The following is an 18,103-nucleotide window of genomic DNA, read 5'->3' as shown; positions in this document are numbered from 1 at the left end:
CTAGGTCTCCCTTTTCCTTTGAGCTTGCACGTTTACTGATTCTGATAGGGCCGTGCTCTGGCTTCGTTCAGCAAGTGGTCATGTCCCATCCTACTTCGGCAGATGGTGTGGCATGCTAGGGTGACGAGCCATGACCCTATGGGGAGCAGATGGGGTAGTGACCATATGTCCATTACTGTAGGTGATGTGAGTTCCCTCCTGGATTGTAGTGGTTGTCGTATGCTTATGTCAGGATCCACATCCGAGGGTCGATGGCAGCGTCCACAACACTGTAAGACAAAAGTCGACGCCTACAACATTGTTTGGGCTCTATCATGCCTAGAAGGGCTTAAAGCACCCATCCCATCATATCCTGATGGTACTTTCCTATAGGCATGCAGGATATGGCCCTCGGTACTATGGTTGAGTCGAGTGTCCTGTCTTACCCTGTGCTCATCATTATGAAAGAGTAGGGTGCAAACGTTGGGCGAAGCGGAGCCCACCCCAGGACGTCGGGTGAGGTGGAGCCTGCCCCCAAACATTGGATGAGGCAAAGCCCAACCCTCGAGGTCGGGCGAGGCGAAGCCAGTCCCCAGTCATCGGGCAAGGCGGAGCTAGTCCTCGATCGTCGGGCGAGGTGGAGTCTACCCCTAGACGTCGGGCGAGGCGAAGCCAGCCCTCAGACATTGGACGAGGGGGAGTCTACCCCTAGACGCCAGGCGAGGCAGAGTCCAACCCTTGGGGGTCGGGCGAGGCGGAGCCAATCCTTAGGGGCCAGGCGAGGCATAGCCAACCTTCAGTCGTATGGGCAAGAAGTGTAGTTGCGTTCTTGTCTGTTCGGAACCATCAATGTTTGATGGTTATTAGCTCGACCTCTTTAGGTACCCCTAGTATTAGGTCCCCGACAATAGCCCTCGAGCCCTTGGGTGATTCGGATAGAATCACCCAGGATGATTTGTCTTGCTAGAGGGTGCGCGTGAGCGCACCCGGCGGGTGTAGCCCCCGAGCCCCCGGGTGATTCGGATAGAATCGCCTGGGGGTATTTTGATTCGCCAAAGGGTGTGTGCGAGCGCACCTATTGGGTGTAGCCCCCGAGCCCCCGAGTGATTCGGATAGAATCGCCTAGGGGGTAATTCAGACCCCTCGCGGGTATGGTTGTGAGATTTGGTGTTTTTGACAACTAGATAGTTTAAGGGAACCCTGGTATCTCGTTCGTGGGGATTCATCCAGGGTTAGTCCGGTTGAGACTCGATTGTGGATCGAGAGTCCCTCGAGGTTCGTGCGCCTAAGTTTTGGCCATTCATGGGCCCATCCTTTGTTGGGATGGTTGTCAAAATCATTGGGCTAGCCCTTGAACTCCTGGGCCTAGGTGGGCCGGAGAAACGCTTTTTGACCTATATCCCCTCTGTGGGAAAAGAGTCCTGGTTTGCCCGGGAAGGCAAAACATCCAACATGACTTTGGTGGGAAAGTATAGGGATTGGGGCACATATCCCGCATGGTGATGTGGTGGTGAATCGTGGTAGGCACGGAGATCTAGGTGGACGGTTGCCTTCCTCGCATCCATCGCCCCTATAAAACCAAAGGGCTCGCTCCCATGGTTTTGTACATTGCCTCCTTGCCTATGCATCTACAACCTCCACTGCCAATCGTCTAAGCCTCCCGCACCAGCATCGCAGCCACTGCCAAGCTCACACCCAACCACCCCAATCGTCTAATGGGGGCGTGGTGCAGATCTAATGTCATCCTCTAGCACCTAGAGGGCCTCATTCACCGTGGCCTTCTTTGCGCACGGACCACCACCAAGGAGTGGCGACTGCCCAGCAATGAGGATGCGCTATCACCACCCGAAGGCTGTGTTATGTCCTTCGCTCGCTTTCATGAGCGGGGATTCACCACCCCTGCCCATAAGTTCCTTTGGGGGTTGCTGAATTACTACAACGTGGAGCTGCAACACCTCACTCCTAATGGGATCCAGCACATTGCAGCGTTTGTCGCCCTATGTGAGGGGTTCTTGGGGATTAGTCCTCACTTTGACCTGTGGGGGCATTTCTTTGCCGTCACCCTCCTAAAGAAGCGGGAGAAGAGGCAGGAGTTGAGCATGCCGATGGGATGTGTCAGCATTTAGATCCACAACAACTGGGTCAATGAATACCTGTTAATGCATCTATCAACCTCCAACAAGGGATGGCATTCGCATTGGTTCTATGTCAAGAATGACACAGCTGCCTCCTTGCCAGTGTTCACCGGATGCCTCATCGAAGAGGCCCTAGAATCATGGAGGAAGTGGGGGTCCTAGATAAGGACAAGAAGAAAATCTGAAGGAGAGGGGCGTGAAGGGGTCAAGGATCATCGACCCCTACCATACGTGGAGGGTGGTGCAGCTGATGAGTCGCGTGCTTCCCTTGTACCTGATGGCACCCGGAGCGTCACTCGATGGGACAGCGCTTGCCGATGAAGCGCTCTCCCCCTCTAAAGTGGCTCAGCGCATAAAGGAGGCGATGGAGCTTTTAAAGGATGATGCCGGGATCATTCTTGATTTCATGTATCCGGTGCCGAGGCACCCCCTAATGTGGCCAGAACCAGGGTACATCGACTTTGTAAGTTCTCTTTCCCTATGCCTCCTTTTTAATTGAGCTCCTGACTCCTTGATGCTGATATTGAGATAGCAGGACCAGCCAAAGAGGCTCGTCCTTATGGACCATGCAACTCTACTGCCGAAGGACCTGTTCATGGTGGTGGCGAATTGCACCGTGGCTGAGTGGGAGAAAAAGACGAAGGAGGTCGAGAGGAAAAAAAAGCAGTAGAAACTGCAGGCATGGGAGCGAGGAGAGACAGATAGTGACGATGATGATGATGATGAGGAAGATGACAAGGTAGTCACAGACACCGAGTGGGTGGCTTGGGAGGCGAGGACGCACTGATAGGTACCCACTCATCAATGCAGGGACCTTTCCCGTTCCATGCAAGGGAAGGTGCGGCCATGAGGCTAGAGGAGGCGGGCCAGACCGTCGGCCCATCCTTAGAACCATTAAGGGTGGGTGGATCTATCGCCGCTCCCGAGGTGCTAGCGAGAGTGGGTGGACCCATCGCCATGCCCCAAGAGCCGGCGGGGGCGGGCATATCCGCCGCCATGCCCGAGGTGCCAAGAGAGGGGAGTGGCTCTGCCGTCGTGCCCCTAGATACGAGAGAGGCGAGACCCTCGGCATGGGAGCAGGGGACGGGCTCAAAATGGTCCCACCCCAATGAGGTGGAGTAGGGAACTAGGGGTTCATCCCCCAAATGTCTCCACCGCCCAACAACGCCAGCGTAGGTTGTCAACTCCTCTGTTATCTCTATTTTTCATAGTGACTCATGCCTTTTGTTTCTTCTGCAGCACCGGGAGACGGGTCAGACGGGGCACTTCTTTAGCGCTGGCACCCAAGAAATCTATTGCCCTTTAGGAAAGGCGGGGGCCGCCGCCTGATGTCGCTCCCATTTTGGGCGAGAGCGGCGCCAGCATCATAGCCTCGTTGGCTGGTCTGGCGCCACCTATGGTGGTGCCCATGCCCTCGGCAGTTGCCGTGCAACTGGCGATGGAAGTGATTCCACTGCTGACATCAGAGCGGGCAAAGCTATCAGCCACACTCGTTGTGTCGACCATGGCGGGCGTGGCACAGCTGGACAAGGTCCCACCAATGGAAGCGGAGGTGGTGGTGGCTACGATGGATGGGTCGTAGCCAAAAGCTATGGTGGCGGCGCCTGAGGCAGTGGTGCGTGCCATGCCACCGATGGCCCTAGCGACGATGCTCGCCGTGGGCGGGACGAAGGGGGTCATAGCCAAGGGACCCTCAAACACCATAGCAGTTGCCGAGGAGACTGGTAGGGAGTTGTCCTAGGTCCTGACACCAGAGGGCCACCACCTTCTCACGCGGAATGAGCCCCCGCTCCGGTGGGTGAGTCCGTAGGACCCATCATCGGAACACTTCACCCTCGACGATGCCTCAAGGGCATGGAGCGGGAGTCTCAATGGGGGGATCGCGGCATAGTGGACGCTCTAAACTAGGTCAAGGGTGCCCTTCGAGATGTCATCATTCCCAACGGTTAGGTATTCACTTGGTCTTGCCTCTTGATCTCTTCTTTCTTCATCTATTTTTGTTTTCTGACTGCCGCCTTTTTTAGTCTCTTATTGCTCGCAGCCGAGAGAAATCTTGGTTCCTTCATGAACATAAGGAGGATTGGGAGTGCCTCATTGATGAGGCATGGCTATAGAGGGACATGACCGCCTAGCTCTGCCAGAGGGTGGCCGAATTGACTCCCCTCGCCACAGAGGCGGATAATCTTCGACGGTAGGTGGCCGAGGCCCGTCAGGATGTGGAGGACACCGAGAAGTCTTTTGATGAACTAATAGAGTGGGCACGGTGGGATTAGGAGGAGGCCACCAGAGTGTGGAAGGAGTAGGATGAGCTGCTCTAGCGGGATCCCGAGACCCACCAGCAGATCATCAACCTCCTGGCTGAGGTAGAGAAGGAGCGAGATCTTAGGCTGGAAGCCGAGGAGAGGTCCGTGGCCCTAGGGCAGAGGGTGAAACTGGACGCCGAGGCGGTCACCTAGCTGCGCATGGAGCAAGACGAGCTATGCCATACTACGGAGAGGCTTCGCTTAGAGCATGGCGTGGCCTACGGGGAGCGTGACCACGCCATCTGAGAGTGCGACGAGGTGCAACAAAGGATCAGCTCCCTCCAGGCTGAGCTAGAGACCGCGAAAGCCCAGAAGCTAGAAGCCAAGGGTGCCACTACTGGACTAGCCATGGATCTCACCGAGGCAACAAGTCTTCTTTAGGCGGAGAGCGATGAGCTCGATGTCCTGAAGGTTGCCCTTGGTGTAGTCTGCGACGACCTACAGGTGGTGCAGGCGGAGGGGACCAGCTCACTCGTGGCCTGTGCCATAGATATCTTGGTGCGGGTGCGCCAGCTGGAGAAGAAAGCTCTTCACTCAGGGATCACCTAAGCCTTCACCATCGCTCGCTCGCATTATGATGACAACATCGACTTGGAGGCTATGAACCCTCGGAGCTAGAAGAAATAGAAGTGGCGGTGACTCCTGTTGCGGAAACCCTAGTGAGCAAAGTTGAAGACATGGTTCTCTCCCGGAGGGGTAGTTAGTTGAATGAGTCTGATGGACATTTATCTATAATCTATGGACAAGTATTAGCACTTTTGTGTCTTAAAGACAGATTCATAATTTTGTTTCACTTGAGAAAAAATCGTAATTTCATTTCATTTGGTTGAACTTGCTTTCTTTCCTTTTTCATTCAAAAAAGGTGCTCATGCAATCTGATCGTTCCATTCGTTAAGACCGTAGGGCCCAAGGCATACAAGAGGGAAATTTCGATTATGCTGGTAAGCAAAGTTACCGTAGCCGTCGGGGCGTGGGTTTTTTTGCAGTCTTACCAGGCACGCTCAGTTATTTGTTCCCACAAACCTTGCCACTAACCTTAAACATGAGGAAGAGGTCCGATGTAGTGACTATTTCAAAAAAAGGAGATATTTATACATTTATCAGCCTCCGAGTGAGATCAGACCCCTTGCGGTTGCTGGGGTCGAATGTCACTAGAGACCGAAGAGAGGATAGCAAAACTACTCTTGTATTCGCACGTACCCCTTCCTTAGGATTTTAGCTATCATTCTACGACCACACGTTTGTCACGCCATGCAAGTCCAACCTTCCCCATGCCCCCATGCATGGTGGGGATTCGGTCAAGGGTCGGCTCATTTTTGTGACTATCGCCCTGTCCGCGGTTTTCGCAACTGGAGGGGGTTGAGGCGACGTCACTTGCCTTGATGGCTTGAGTGACGTGCTTGATGAGCTCACTAATGGTGATGTTCGAACGGAATCTAGCCCCATCGCTCGTGACAGGGTCGGCAAAGCCCTCGGGTGGCATTCCGTTGCTCCTTAACCTGCCTTCTAATAGATTCCCCCTTAATGGGGATTCTATGGGCTCGGCTAGAGGCTAGATTGAACTAGGAGGTTGAGATGACCCTATCCGTCTCTATGTGGGTGGGGCAAGGGCCGCTGAGGCTCATCTATGTTTTCTCCCCTAGCTCTTGTTCGACGCGAGGCGGCCTCAGGCCCTTTGCGGGCCAGCCTTCGAACCTCGGTCTCTCAATCTAGGATCGGGCGACTCGAGCCCCCGAGCCCCTTGGGGTCTGATAGGGTTAGTCGTGTTTCATGCGTCACCCTATCCTTGGTTTCTGCAACTGGAGGGGCTAAGCTAATGACACTTGCCTCGATGGCTCGAGTGCCGTGCTCAATGAGCTCGCTAACAAGCATGTTCGTGTGGAATCCGGGTCTATCATTCGCTGACGGGGTCGGCAGAGCTCTCATGTGGCATTCCACTACTTATTAACCCGCCTCCCGGTAGATGCCTGAGCCGTTTGATAGGCTCTGGTGGCCCATTGGCCTCTCCTCGATAGAGATTCTATGGGTTTGGCTCGAGGTTAGAATCAAACGAGAAAGGTCAAGATGTCCCTGGCCGCTTTGAGCGGGGTTGAGCAAGGCCGCTGGGGCTCATCTCAGTTTTTCTCCCCTTGCTCAATTCGACATGAGGTGGCCTTGAGCTCTTCGTGGGCTGGACTTTGAACCTCGGTCAGTTGCCGGTAATATCGAATGAGGCGACTACCGCTTTGTGACGCGATGTGAAGCATTGAGATGCAGTGATTGCATATGCAACGCTTGGATATATGGGATGAATGCACGATATAATGGAAATGAGAGCGAGGGTCGGTGATGTTACCTTGGTGGCATGAGTAACTAGAAGCTCTTACCGGATATGTCCATGTGGGGTTTGGATCCGACATTTGTGACGAGGCCAGCATAACCTGCATGAGCATCACAATTTTTCATTTCTATCTCTTGATTGTGATCTGAGTCGTTCAATCGATTTGGGTGACCTAACAGCTTCTCCCTGAAGGAGATTCCATAGGCAGACCCCTCCGAACCCCTTTCGAGAAGGCAAATGCTAAAGCTTGGGGTGCAGGGACAAAGAATTCAATTACACTGGTGAACAAAAAACGCCGTAGCCGCTGGGGCATAGGGTCAAGCGGTTTGTCCAGTTTTATTCAAAGTTTACACCTGCACATCGTGCTTCTAGTTTTCAAACATAAGGAGGGGTTGGGCAAAGAGAATGTCTAAATGAGTAGACACTGTCGGTAGCCCCCAAGCGATGTCCGCGCCCCTGTCGTTGCTGGGGTCGGAGGCTCGGTAGTAAAATTGACTTGTAAAGTAAATAAAGGTGCTTATCTTTTGGCCGCCGTTCATTCGGCATTCGGCTGGGCCATCCGATCAACCCAAGAGGCCCGCTAGTCTCCCCTTTATGGAGGTTCCGTCATTGGGTGCTTCTAGATCTTGCCTAGAGAAGCGGAGAGCTGCCTGCATGTGGGAGCCGCCTACCTAGAGAAGTGGTGGGCCATGCCTAGGCCATGTCCCATTTGACCAGGCACCATCTCATCGAGCCAGGTGCGTCTTGTTAGTCAAGACGTGTCCCCTCGAATTCCCATCAGCATTGAATTCCCATCTGCATTGAATAGGGGAAGGGAGAGGGTTTTTCGCGCCAACCCTTCACCTTTCTCCAACAGTTGCATCTCCTCCTTAAATAGGGGAAGGGTGAGGGTTCTCATCCCATTCCTCCACCTATTCTTGAGCTGCTACCTCTCCTCCTTCTTCCTTCTCGCCGAGTGCATTCATGCGTTGCGGTGATTCCTAAGTGAGAGAGGGTAATGCGAGGGAGGGGAGAACTCATTGATCTGTCCACAAATCCAGAGCGCAATGTTGAGCTGGAGGTCATCCAACGTAGATGAGATGGTGCTGGTCACCTTCACCGAGAAGGGGCCACTTCCACCGAGGGAGGAGGCGCATTGGAGGGTGATGCGCGTTGTTGGCTTTGTCGTTGTCTGCGAGGCCTTCGTCGGGATGGAGCCATACGTAGGCCTCTTCCAGCAAATCTTCTCCAAGCGAGCCTTGTCGGTGGGGAAGCCACCTAGGACCACATTGATGGGGGTCTTCACCCTTGCAGCTGCTCAGATCAGCCAGTTCATGAAGTTTGATGAGATGTCAGAGACATCCACCAGTCATGGTGGCCATACCTCAATGGGCAGCGTCCCCATCGAGGTGCCATTGTCAGGGTTGCGACTGATCACAATGGCATAGTCCTTGGATGCCCCAGCGAAGACACCATGGTCACCAACATGGTGCTCGATGTTGCAGACGATGGCACCCTTAGGGATCCCGCGGAGTAGTAGGACGTTGTCGATGGAGAGCGTGGTGCGGCTACTGTAGTAGTATTTAGGGTAGAAGTGGTCAGCAAATGTAATTGTTTCAACTATGGGGGAGCCCCCATGGGAATAGTTTTTTGTATTCATGATTACATCAGCCCCTTTTCGTGATGAAATCACTTTGTAAGCGATGAATTTGTGAAAAAAATGAACAAGTTCTTAGATTTCATTACGATAAACAACTTTTTAGCTCTTTTCCCTCTTTTTGTAAAAGAGGTTCAGTGCCTTCTGACCCTTCCCATAGTTAAGGTTGCAAAAAACTCAGAGTGCAGGCAAGCCAATTCTGATCACACAGGTGACCATAGCCACTAGGGCATGAGTTTTCCATAGTCCTACCAGTTATACTCAGAGTTTGTTCCCAAAATCCTAGCCCTTAGGACTTACCAAGAGAAAAGAGGGAAAACACAGAGAATGTTTGTAAGATAAATGTACTTATACTAGTCCCTAAGTGAGGTCTGACCCCTCACACTTGCAGGGGTCGAATGTCACGAAAGATCAGGGATTTTAATGACAAAACTGATAAGAGAAAGTATGCGTCTATTTAGGGGTAAAAATGACGTAGCTGCTCAATGTTCCAAGCGTTGGTGAAGACCTCACCATCGATGGTTTTCAACTTGTAGGTGCCTAGCCAAAGTACTTCTGCGATGACATATGGCCCCTCCCAGGGTGGAGAGAGCTTGTGGTGGTCCTTGCTGCTCTGCACGAGGTGGAGAACGAGGTCCCTGACGTTGAAGGCTCGGTCCCACACCCGTCGATTGTGGTACCATCACAACGCCTATTGGTACTTGGCCGAGCGGAGGAGGGGGATGTTGCGAGCTTTGTCTTGCTAGTCCATGGCATCTTCGTGGGATGTCTTGGCTCCCTGTTCATCATATGCTCTGATCCTTGGCGTTCCATAGTTGAGGTCGGTTGGGAGGATGGCCTCGGAACCGTAGACCATGAAGAAAGGTGTGTAGCCAGTGGCTCGACTAGGGGTTGTCCTTAGGCTCCAGAGCACTGCGGGGAGCTTGGTGACCCACCATGCACCGAACTTGTTCAACCGATTGAAGATCCTAGGCTTAAGGCCCTATAGAACCATGTTGTTTGCGCGCTCGACCTGCCCATTTGTTTGGGGGTGCACAACAGCGGCCCAATCGACCCAGATGTGGTATTCATCGTAGAATTAAAGGAACTTTTTATCGGTGAACTGTGTACCGTTGTCCATGATGATGGAGTTCAGGACTCCAAAGCGATAGACGATGTCATGGAAGAACAATACGGCTTGCTCAGACTTGATTGCGGAGATCGGCCAAGCTTTTATCCATTTTGTGAACTTGTCTATGGTGATAAGCAAGTGGGTGTATCCTCTGGGTGCCTTCTTGAGAGGCCCAACCAGATCGAGCCCCTAGACTATGAAGGGCCATGTGATAGGGATCTTCTAGAGTGTCTAGGCTAGGAGGTGAGTTTGCCGAGCATAGTACTGACACCCTTTGCAGGTGCGCATGATTTGCTTGGTGTCGGCTACTGCAGTGGGCTAGTAGAAGCCCTGTCGGAATGCATTTCCAACCAAGGTTCTAGGCATGGCGTGGTGACCACAGACCCCATCATGGATATCACTCAGTAAATGCTTCCTCTGTTCGATGGGGATGCAGCGCTGCAGGATCCCGGTGTAGCTCCGCTTGTAGAGTTTGCCCTCCACAAGAATGAAGGACTTAGCGCAACGTGCGAGTCATTGAGCTTCCGTCTTGTCCATCAATAGCATGTCACGGAGGAGGTAGTCAAGGTAGAGAATTAGTCCATCAAAGGGTTGGGCTCTGTTACTAGATCTTGTTCTATCTCCATGACCTCGGGCCCAGACGGAGCCGTCGGTTGGTTAGCCCCTGAGGCTAGATCGGGCAGACCATCGTGGGCCTACTCTAACCCTTCATAGCACATCGAGGGCTTGTGTTGGTTGCTAGCGAAGACACCTATTGGCACCGGCTCTCGGCCGAATGCCGCCTTCGCAAGCACGTCAGCCGCCTCATTGAGGTGCCTCTGGATGTGATTGAGCTCGAGACCGTCGAATTTGTCCTCCAGCCATCAGACTTCTCGGTAGTACGCTGCCATCTTGGTGTCGTGGCAGCTTGACTCCTTCATGATTTGGTCAACGACCAGCTAGGAGTCGCCTTGGACATCGAGGCATCGGATGCCTAACTCGATGGTGATGCGTAGGCCGTTGATGAGCGCTTCATACTCAGCCACATTATTGGATGAGGGGAAATGGAGATGGACCATGTACCTCATGCGTACCCCGAGGGGTGATACGAAGACCAGCTCTACACCGGCGCCCTTCTTCATTAGCGATCCATCAAAGTATATCGTCCAGTACTCTTGGTCGATGACCACCGGTGGCATTTGGACCTTGGTCCATTCCACGATGAAGTCCGCCAACACCTAGGACTTGATCGTCGTTCAGGGGGCATAGGTAATGCCCTAATCCATCAACTCGAGTGCCCACTTTGTGGTTCTTCCCGTGGCATCCTGGCTTTGGACGACCTTGCCGAGGGGGAATGATGTCACTACTGTCACCGGGTGTGACTCAAAGTAGTGGCGTAGCTTCCTCTTGGTGATGAGGATGGCGTACAAGAGTTTCTAGATTTGGGAGTAGCGAGTCTTAAAGTCGGATAGTACCTCGCTGATGAAGTACACAAGGTGCTACACCTTGAAGGTGTGCCCCTCTTCTTCCCGCTCCACTACCTGGGCGGCGCTGACCACTTGTGTGGTGGCTGCGATGTAGAGCAGGAGGGATTCTCCATTGGTTGGAGGAACCAAGATCAGGGCCTTTGTCAGAAGCAGTTTGACCGTGTCAAGTGCCTCCTAGGCCCCGAATGTCCATTCAAAGCGGTTGGGTTTCTTCAAGAGTCAATAAAGGAGGAGACCTCATTCGCCGAGGCACGAGATGAATCGGCTGAGTGTGGCGAGGCACCCTATAACTCGCTAAACACCCTTTATGTTCTGAATCGAGCCCATCCTTGTGATGGCTGAGATCTTCTCTGGGTTGGCTTCGATGCCATGCTCGGAGATGTTGAAACCAAGCTGCATACCCCTTGGGACCCCAAAAACACACTTCTTGGGATTGAGTTTGATGCCATTCGCTCGGAGTTTTGCAAAGGTCTACTCAAGATCAGCAATGAGGTGGTCAGCCTATTTGGACTTAACTATGATGTCATCGACATAGGCCTCAATAGTCCGCCCAATGAGGTCCCCAAAACACTTAAGCATACAATGTTGGTATGTAGCCCCAGTGTTCTTCAGACCGAATGGCATTGAGACATAGCAGAACAATCCAAAGGGGGTGATGAAAGATGTAGTGAGCTAGTCGAACTCTTTCATCATGATTTGATGGTACCCAGAGTACGCATCAAGGAAGCAGAGAGTTTCGCACCCTGAGGTAGAGTCAACTATTTGGTCTATGCGTGGCAAAGGAACTGATCCTTTGGGCACGCCTTGTTGAGACATGTATAATCAACACATATCCTCCATTTCCCACTCTTCTTTCATACAAGAATAGGATTGGCTAACCACTCTGGGTGGTATACTTCCTTGATGAACCCGGCTACTGAAAGTTTTGCTATCTCTTCGCCGATGGTCCTGCGTTTCTCCTCATCGAAGCGACATAGGCGTTGCTTCACCGGCTTGGAGCCTGGGTGGATCTTCAGGGTATGCTCGGTGACTTCACTCAGAATGAACAGCATATCCGATGGTTTCCACGCAAAGATGTCTTTGTTGCCACGGAGGAAGTCAACGAGCGCACTTTCGTATTTGGAGGAAAGCATGGTACCAATGCGCGTCATTTTGCCCTCAAAGTTGTCGGGATCTATGAGGACTTCCTTAGAGCTTTCTACTAGCTCAAAGGACCCGATCGACTTCTTGGTGTTGGGTGCTTCTTCGGTGACCTCTCTCTTGATGGTGGTGATCTCTCTAGAGGCGACAATTGCTATGGCATGGCCGCAGCACTCGACCTCGCACTCATAGGCACGCTGGAAGGAGGTGCCGACGGTGATGACCCCACAAGGGCCTGGTATTTTCAACTTGAGGTATGTATAGTTGGGGACAGCCATGAACTTCTTGTAGCATGGACGTCCTAGGATGGCATGGAAGGTTCTGGGGAACCCAACCACCTCAAAGGTGAGGGTTTCAGTCCTATAATTGAACTGATCCCTGAAGGTAACGGGTAGATCGATCTACCCAAGTAGCATGGCCTGCTTCCCAGGCATGATGCCATGGAAAGGTGCTTAGGTTGGGTGGAGGCGTGTCCGGTCGATGTCCATTTCGTCGAGCATCTTGGCATACATGATGTTGAGGCCATTGTCTCTATCCATTAGTACTTTGGTGAGCCGCTTTGGGATGATGATCGGGTCGACCATGAGCGAATATCTTCCTAGATGTAGGACGCTCTGTGGATGGTCGGTCCGATCGAAGGTTATGGTGGACTCTAACCACCGAAGGAAGGGAGGTGTGGCCAGTTCGGCTATGTAGACCTCGTAGCGCGTGACCTTCTGACGACATTTGGAGTCATAGGCTGCTGATCCTCCAAAGATCATAAGGCAGCCATCCGGCATTGGAAAGCCATCGTCCTTCTCCTTGACGTCGTCCGCGGTGGGGACATGGTCCTTTTTGTGCTCCCCTTTGTTGGAGCCTCCGGACAAGAACCATCACATGAGGCTATAGTCCTTGAGCAGATGCTTAATCGGGAAGGCGTGGTTCGGGCACGGCCCATCAAGTAATTTTTCGAAGTGGTTCGGAGTGCCCTCTGTGGGCTTCCGACCACCCTTGCGGTCAGTAGCAGCCATGAGTGAGTCCTCACGCCATTGCTTCTTGTTCTTCCTTTTGGTGAAACGATTGGAGGTGCCTTCACCGGCGCCCTTGTCCCGCCTTGCCTTGCCCTCGAGACGATCGAAGATCACTTCGACCGCCTCTTCTCCTGAGGCATGGCTGGTGGCAATGTCCAGGAGTTCCTTGGTGGTTTGTAGGCCCTTGCGTCCTAGCTTACGAACCAAAGACTCATAGGTAGTCCCAGATAGGAAGGCTCCTATAACGTCGGCATTGATGATGTTAGGGAGCTTGTTGCATTGTCAGGAAAAGTGGTGGATGTACCCATGGAGGGTCTCACCAGTCTTCTGTCGGTAGTTCTTGAGGTCCCATGGGTTCCTAGAGCGCTTGTATGTGCCCTAAAAGTTCCCCACAAAGATCTCCTTTAGATCTACCCAGCTATGGATCGCGTTAGACGGCAGGTGTTGCAACCATGCTCGTGCCGAATTGGCTAAGAATAGTGGAAGGTTGTAGATAATGAAGTCGTCATTATCCGCACCACCGGCTTGGTAGGCAAGCTAATAGTCTTCGAGCCAAAGTTCGGGGTTTGTTTCCCTAGAGTACTTCGGGATATTGGTAGGTGGTTGGTACCTTGGCGGGAAAGCAGCATTGAGGATGTACCGACTGAAGGCTTAAGGGCCCGGTAGGCTGGGGCTCAGGCTCCGGTCCTCGCCGCTATCGTAGCATCTGCCGCTATGAGGATGATAGCCATGGTGGGCTCCTTCTCTCAGGTCACCGTAAGTGTGTCTGTGGGCGTCGAGGGTGTTGCGTGTGTCACAATTGCGGTCGAGACGCTGATGCACCAGGATAGCAGCGTGCTGCCTGCTGCCCTATGGTGCCTGGTGGACCGAAGCATCCCTGCCGGGATGCTTGGAGGGCGTGCGTTGGCTGGCGTCGAGCTCGCGTCGCTGAGATAATGAGCTCTCTGCTTGCTGCACCACCGCACGCTTGAGCAGTGTGCGAATCTCATGGTGGGCCTCATGATCTTCGGGCGTCATAGCCTCTGGAAGGCCATGGCGCAAGGCCATTGTGGCATCGATGTTCTAGCTTGCCCGGGTGAAGTGAGGAAGGGCTTCATCGTCGGTGATGATCCTTCGGTTTACATCACGGACCATGGCGCGTGCACGCCCACCATCTCTGCAGCGCTTGATCTCCCGATCAAGCTCCACACATTCCTGCACAAGCTAGAGTCACACTTCCTCGATCTCCTGCTGTTGAGCTTTTAGCTGCTCCACCCCCATGTGAGGTGGGGCCACTGTCTTCCCATCGGTTTCGTCACTGAGGTTGCCCACTGGGGTAGCCTCCTCTACAGGGACACTTTTGACGTGTCCCTTAGGGGTACCCATCATGAAGCATTCCTAGGAGGGGTGATGGCTCCCCCTGCTGGAGTTAGAGCCAGAGGATGACCCTGGCTCCTCTGTGAGGAGGTTGTGGAGAGATTCCATGATGTGTTCGATCACCCCCATGACCTCATTGTTCGCGGGCGGCAGAACCATGCGTTGTGCCACAAGGTGGCTAACGGTCGCCGCAGCGTTGTGGAGACCGAACGGAAGCACTGTCGGGGCGCTCCATATGTGGTGTCCTAGGGAGAGAGGTTCTCCTCCGGTGAGCCGCACCATGTCATTGGCGTCGGAAAAGGTGAGGCAGCGTTGGTCCTCCCTAGACTACGGGGGTCCCAGGGAGACTTTGAGTTGGCGCCCAAGCCTCTTATGGTTGAGACCGATGGAGGGGAGAGATTGGATGGTGGCGTGAGCCAATGCCAACTCTCCTCCCACTGTGACATTGAAGTCTAGGTCACCGAAATGCACGTGTGTGCCTGGGACCCAGCTGATTTTGTGGCTAGCCATCCGTGGCCTGGTGTTAATGTTGGAACGCACAAAGGTCCCCTACCTGGCGCGCCAACTGTTGGTGTTTCGAGTAAGCACCAACTAGTAAATTTATATTTGTTGCGCGTTAGGCCCGGATGGGGTGCTAAAAGACACAAGGTTTAGACTGGTTCAGGCAGAATGTCCCTACGTCCAGTTTGCTGCTGCTGCTTGTATTATTAGCACTGAAAGGTTCGTAGTAGGGGGTACAAACGGTCAAGAGAGGGACAGGTCACAAGTCTCTGATGGAAATATCGAAAGAATGCCAAGAGCTCGGTTGCTGCTCAGCTGTGTGTTATGTGATGCGTTGTGTGTTGAATTGATCTGTCCCCTTAGTGGGGTGCCCTGCCCTCCCTTTTATAGACCAAGGGGGAGCAGGGATTACAGATGGGAGAAAGAGGAAAAACTAGAGGTAGAGATGGTCCTTTGAAGGTGTTGGGTCTCCCTTTTCCTTTGAGCCTGCCCTGCTGATATGGCAGACGGTGCCAGGGATATCACGTTCACTGATCCTGATAGGGCCGTGCTCTAGCTTCGTTCAGTAAATGGTCACGTCCCATCCTACTCCGGCGGACGGCGTGACATGCCAGGGTGCCGAGCCACGACCCTACGGGGAGCAGATGGGGTAGTGACCATACGTCCATTACTATAGGTGATGTGAGTTCCCTCCTAGATCGTAGTGGTTGTCGTATGCTTAAGTCAGGATCCGCGTCCGAGGGCCGATGGCGGCGCCCACAACACTGTAAGACAAAAGCCGACACCTACAACACTGTTCGGGCTCTGTCATGCCTGGAACGGCTTAAAGCGCCTGTCCCGTCATATCCTGACGGTACTTTCCAGCAGGTGTGTAGGGTATGGCCCTCGGTACTATAGTTAACTCGAGTGTTCTGTCTTACCCTGTGCTCGTCATTATGAAGGAGTAGGGTGCAGACGTTGAGCGAGGCGGAGCCTGTCCCGAGACGTTGGGCGAGGCAGAGCCAGCCCTCAAACGTCGGTCGAGACGGAGCCATCCCTCGGACGTCGGGCGAGGCGGAGCTTGGCCCCAGATGTCGGGCGAGGTGGAGCCAGCCCTCAAACATCGGGCAAGTTGGAGCCAGCCCTTGGACGTCGGGCGAGGCGGAGCCTGCCCCCAGACGTTGGGCGAGGTGGAGCCCAACCCTTGGGGGTCGGGCGAGGCGAAGCCAGTCTCCGGTCGTCGGGCGAGGCAGAGCCAGTCCCCGGTCGTCGGGTGAGGCGGAGTCTACCCCAGACATCGGGCGAGGCGGAGTCTAGCCCTCGGGGGTCGGGCGAGGCGGAGCCAATCCTCAGGGGTCGGGCGAGGCGTGACCAACCTTCGGTCGTATGGGCAGGAAGTGTAGTTGCGTTCTTGTCTGTTCAAAACCATCAACGCTTGATGGTTATTAGCTCCACCTCTTTAGGTACCCCAGTATTAGGTCCACGATAGATACTTATATATAGGAGTTAAGATCGGAAGGTGGTATGTAGCTTATACATTGATCATAGGGTTTATACCTGCAGCACAAGTTCTGGCTTGTTTATATTGATGAGCTCGGATTGAAATGCGAACATAGCTGCTACATGTAAGACAGGGAGTATGTATAGAAAAAAAATGTTCATCTTAATAATCTCAGCAAGCTTGTATGGTGAATTTTTCTCGGATCAACAAGTACATCGTTTAAAGAGTCACATAAGAGGGAAACTTTAGGACATACCAATGCGTAGTTAAATAATACTAGTGATTAGGCGTGCCCCTACACGCGGGTTGGCACCACATATGTTCTTTTGGAACAAGACAGTTAATTATGGATAATGACGTATGAAAGAGAAGAACACACCAATAACATAATCCTAAGATAACTGACATAGAGGATTAAAGATACAAACATAACATATGTCCTAAGATAGCAAACATAAAGGTCGATCAAGCTTCGAGCTCCGGTTGGATAGTTCAGCGCTGCCAGACTGACAGCTCTAGGTTGGTGAAGAGGCTGCTTAATCACCACAAGACATGTTATTTTTTAATATATTACACACGCTGATACAAAGGCAATCCGATTGGTAGGTGTAAAGCAGCATCAGTCAGACTGATGATGAAGCTTTGGCTAAATATTTGCTTTTTAACATTTTTTTTGAAATTGGTGTATTTGCAGTCCCAAAACATACTATAGCTTCGTTTCATCGAATCCATGCTTAGAAAACTACAGCTATTTCTGTCTTTGTGTGCTTACCTTTCATTGATCACAACCACAAATGGTGAGCTACAGAAATGCTCCAACTCTGCTACAAAGCAATCTTATTTTTTTTCTCTTGTGAATGGAGCCTCACCTACAACACAATCAGTCATATACCTTTCTTGTGGGAAAAGAATGAGCATGTATGTGGTATCACAACAGTGACAATAAATGTTCACAAACGAAAACTGAACCTTTCAGTCAGTTGATAAACATATAAAACATCTATGTAGGATGACTATAATAAGATGCTGGTGTGAGTAAGCATTAAGCATTACTGATTATACCTTAAGTTTACTTGGAAGCCTCCTAGAATGAGAAAAATGCCAATTTTTGGTAATAGTAAACTAAGAAGGAATGAGTCTTATAGGCTACATTACAGTTCATATACCTTTTTACTTTGCTCATTTGCCTAATTACATGTAATATAAGCTATGTTGTCTCAACATAGCAGGTCTTAAGCCCTGGTAAAGGAGGAGGGTTGTGATAGGCGTGGCCAGCCAACGTTAAATCTAGCCATTCTAATGTTGATGAAACCCGAAAAAAACCGTTGGGGCGTAACCCTCTTAGCGATGCGCCATATCGGAACCCAGGTATGGTGTTAAATGAGCAAGGGCCGGATCGTCACCCCCGTGACGCGCCATGTCGCGATCTGGGCACGGTGTCAAGTGAGCAAGGATCGGGTTGTCGCATCCTTAGTGGCGAGCTACATCGGCGCCCGGGTGTAGTGAAAAATGAGCAAGGGTCTTCACATCTGAGTCGACGGGTGCGAAGGGTAAGAAAGCTAGTCGAACCAAGTAGGATCCGTTTAGGTAGTTGAAATGTAGGGTCGCTTATAGGTAAGTTAAGAGAATTAGTTGATACCGCGACTAGGAGGCATGTAAATATATT

This window comes from Miscanthus floridulus, chromosome 2 (genome assembly GCF_019320115.1).
Source record: "Miscanthus floridulus cultivar M001 chromosome 2, ASM1932011v1, whole genome shotgun sequence".
Taxonomy (NCBI): domain Eukaryota; kingdom Viridiplantae; phylum Streptophyta; class Magnoliopsida; order Poales; family Poaceae; genus Miscanthus; species Miscanthus floridulus.
The sequence above is the reverse complement of the archived record's forward strand: the minus strand, read 5'-3'. Positions refer to the sequence as shown.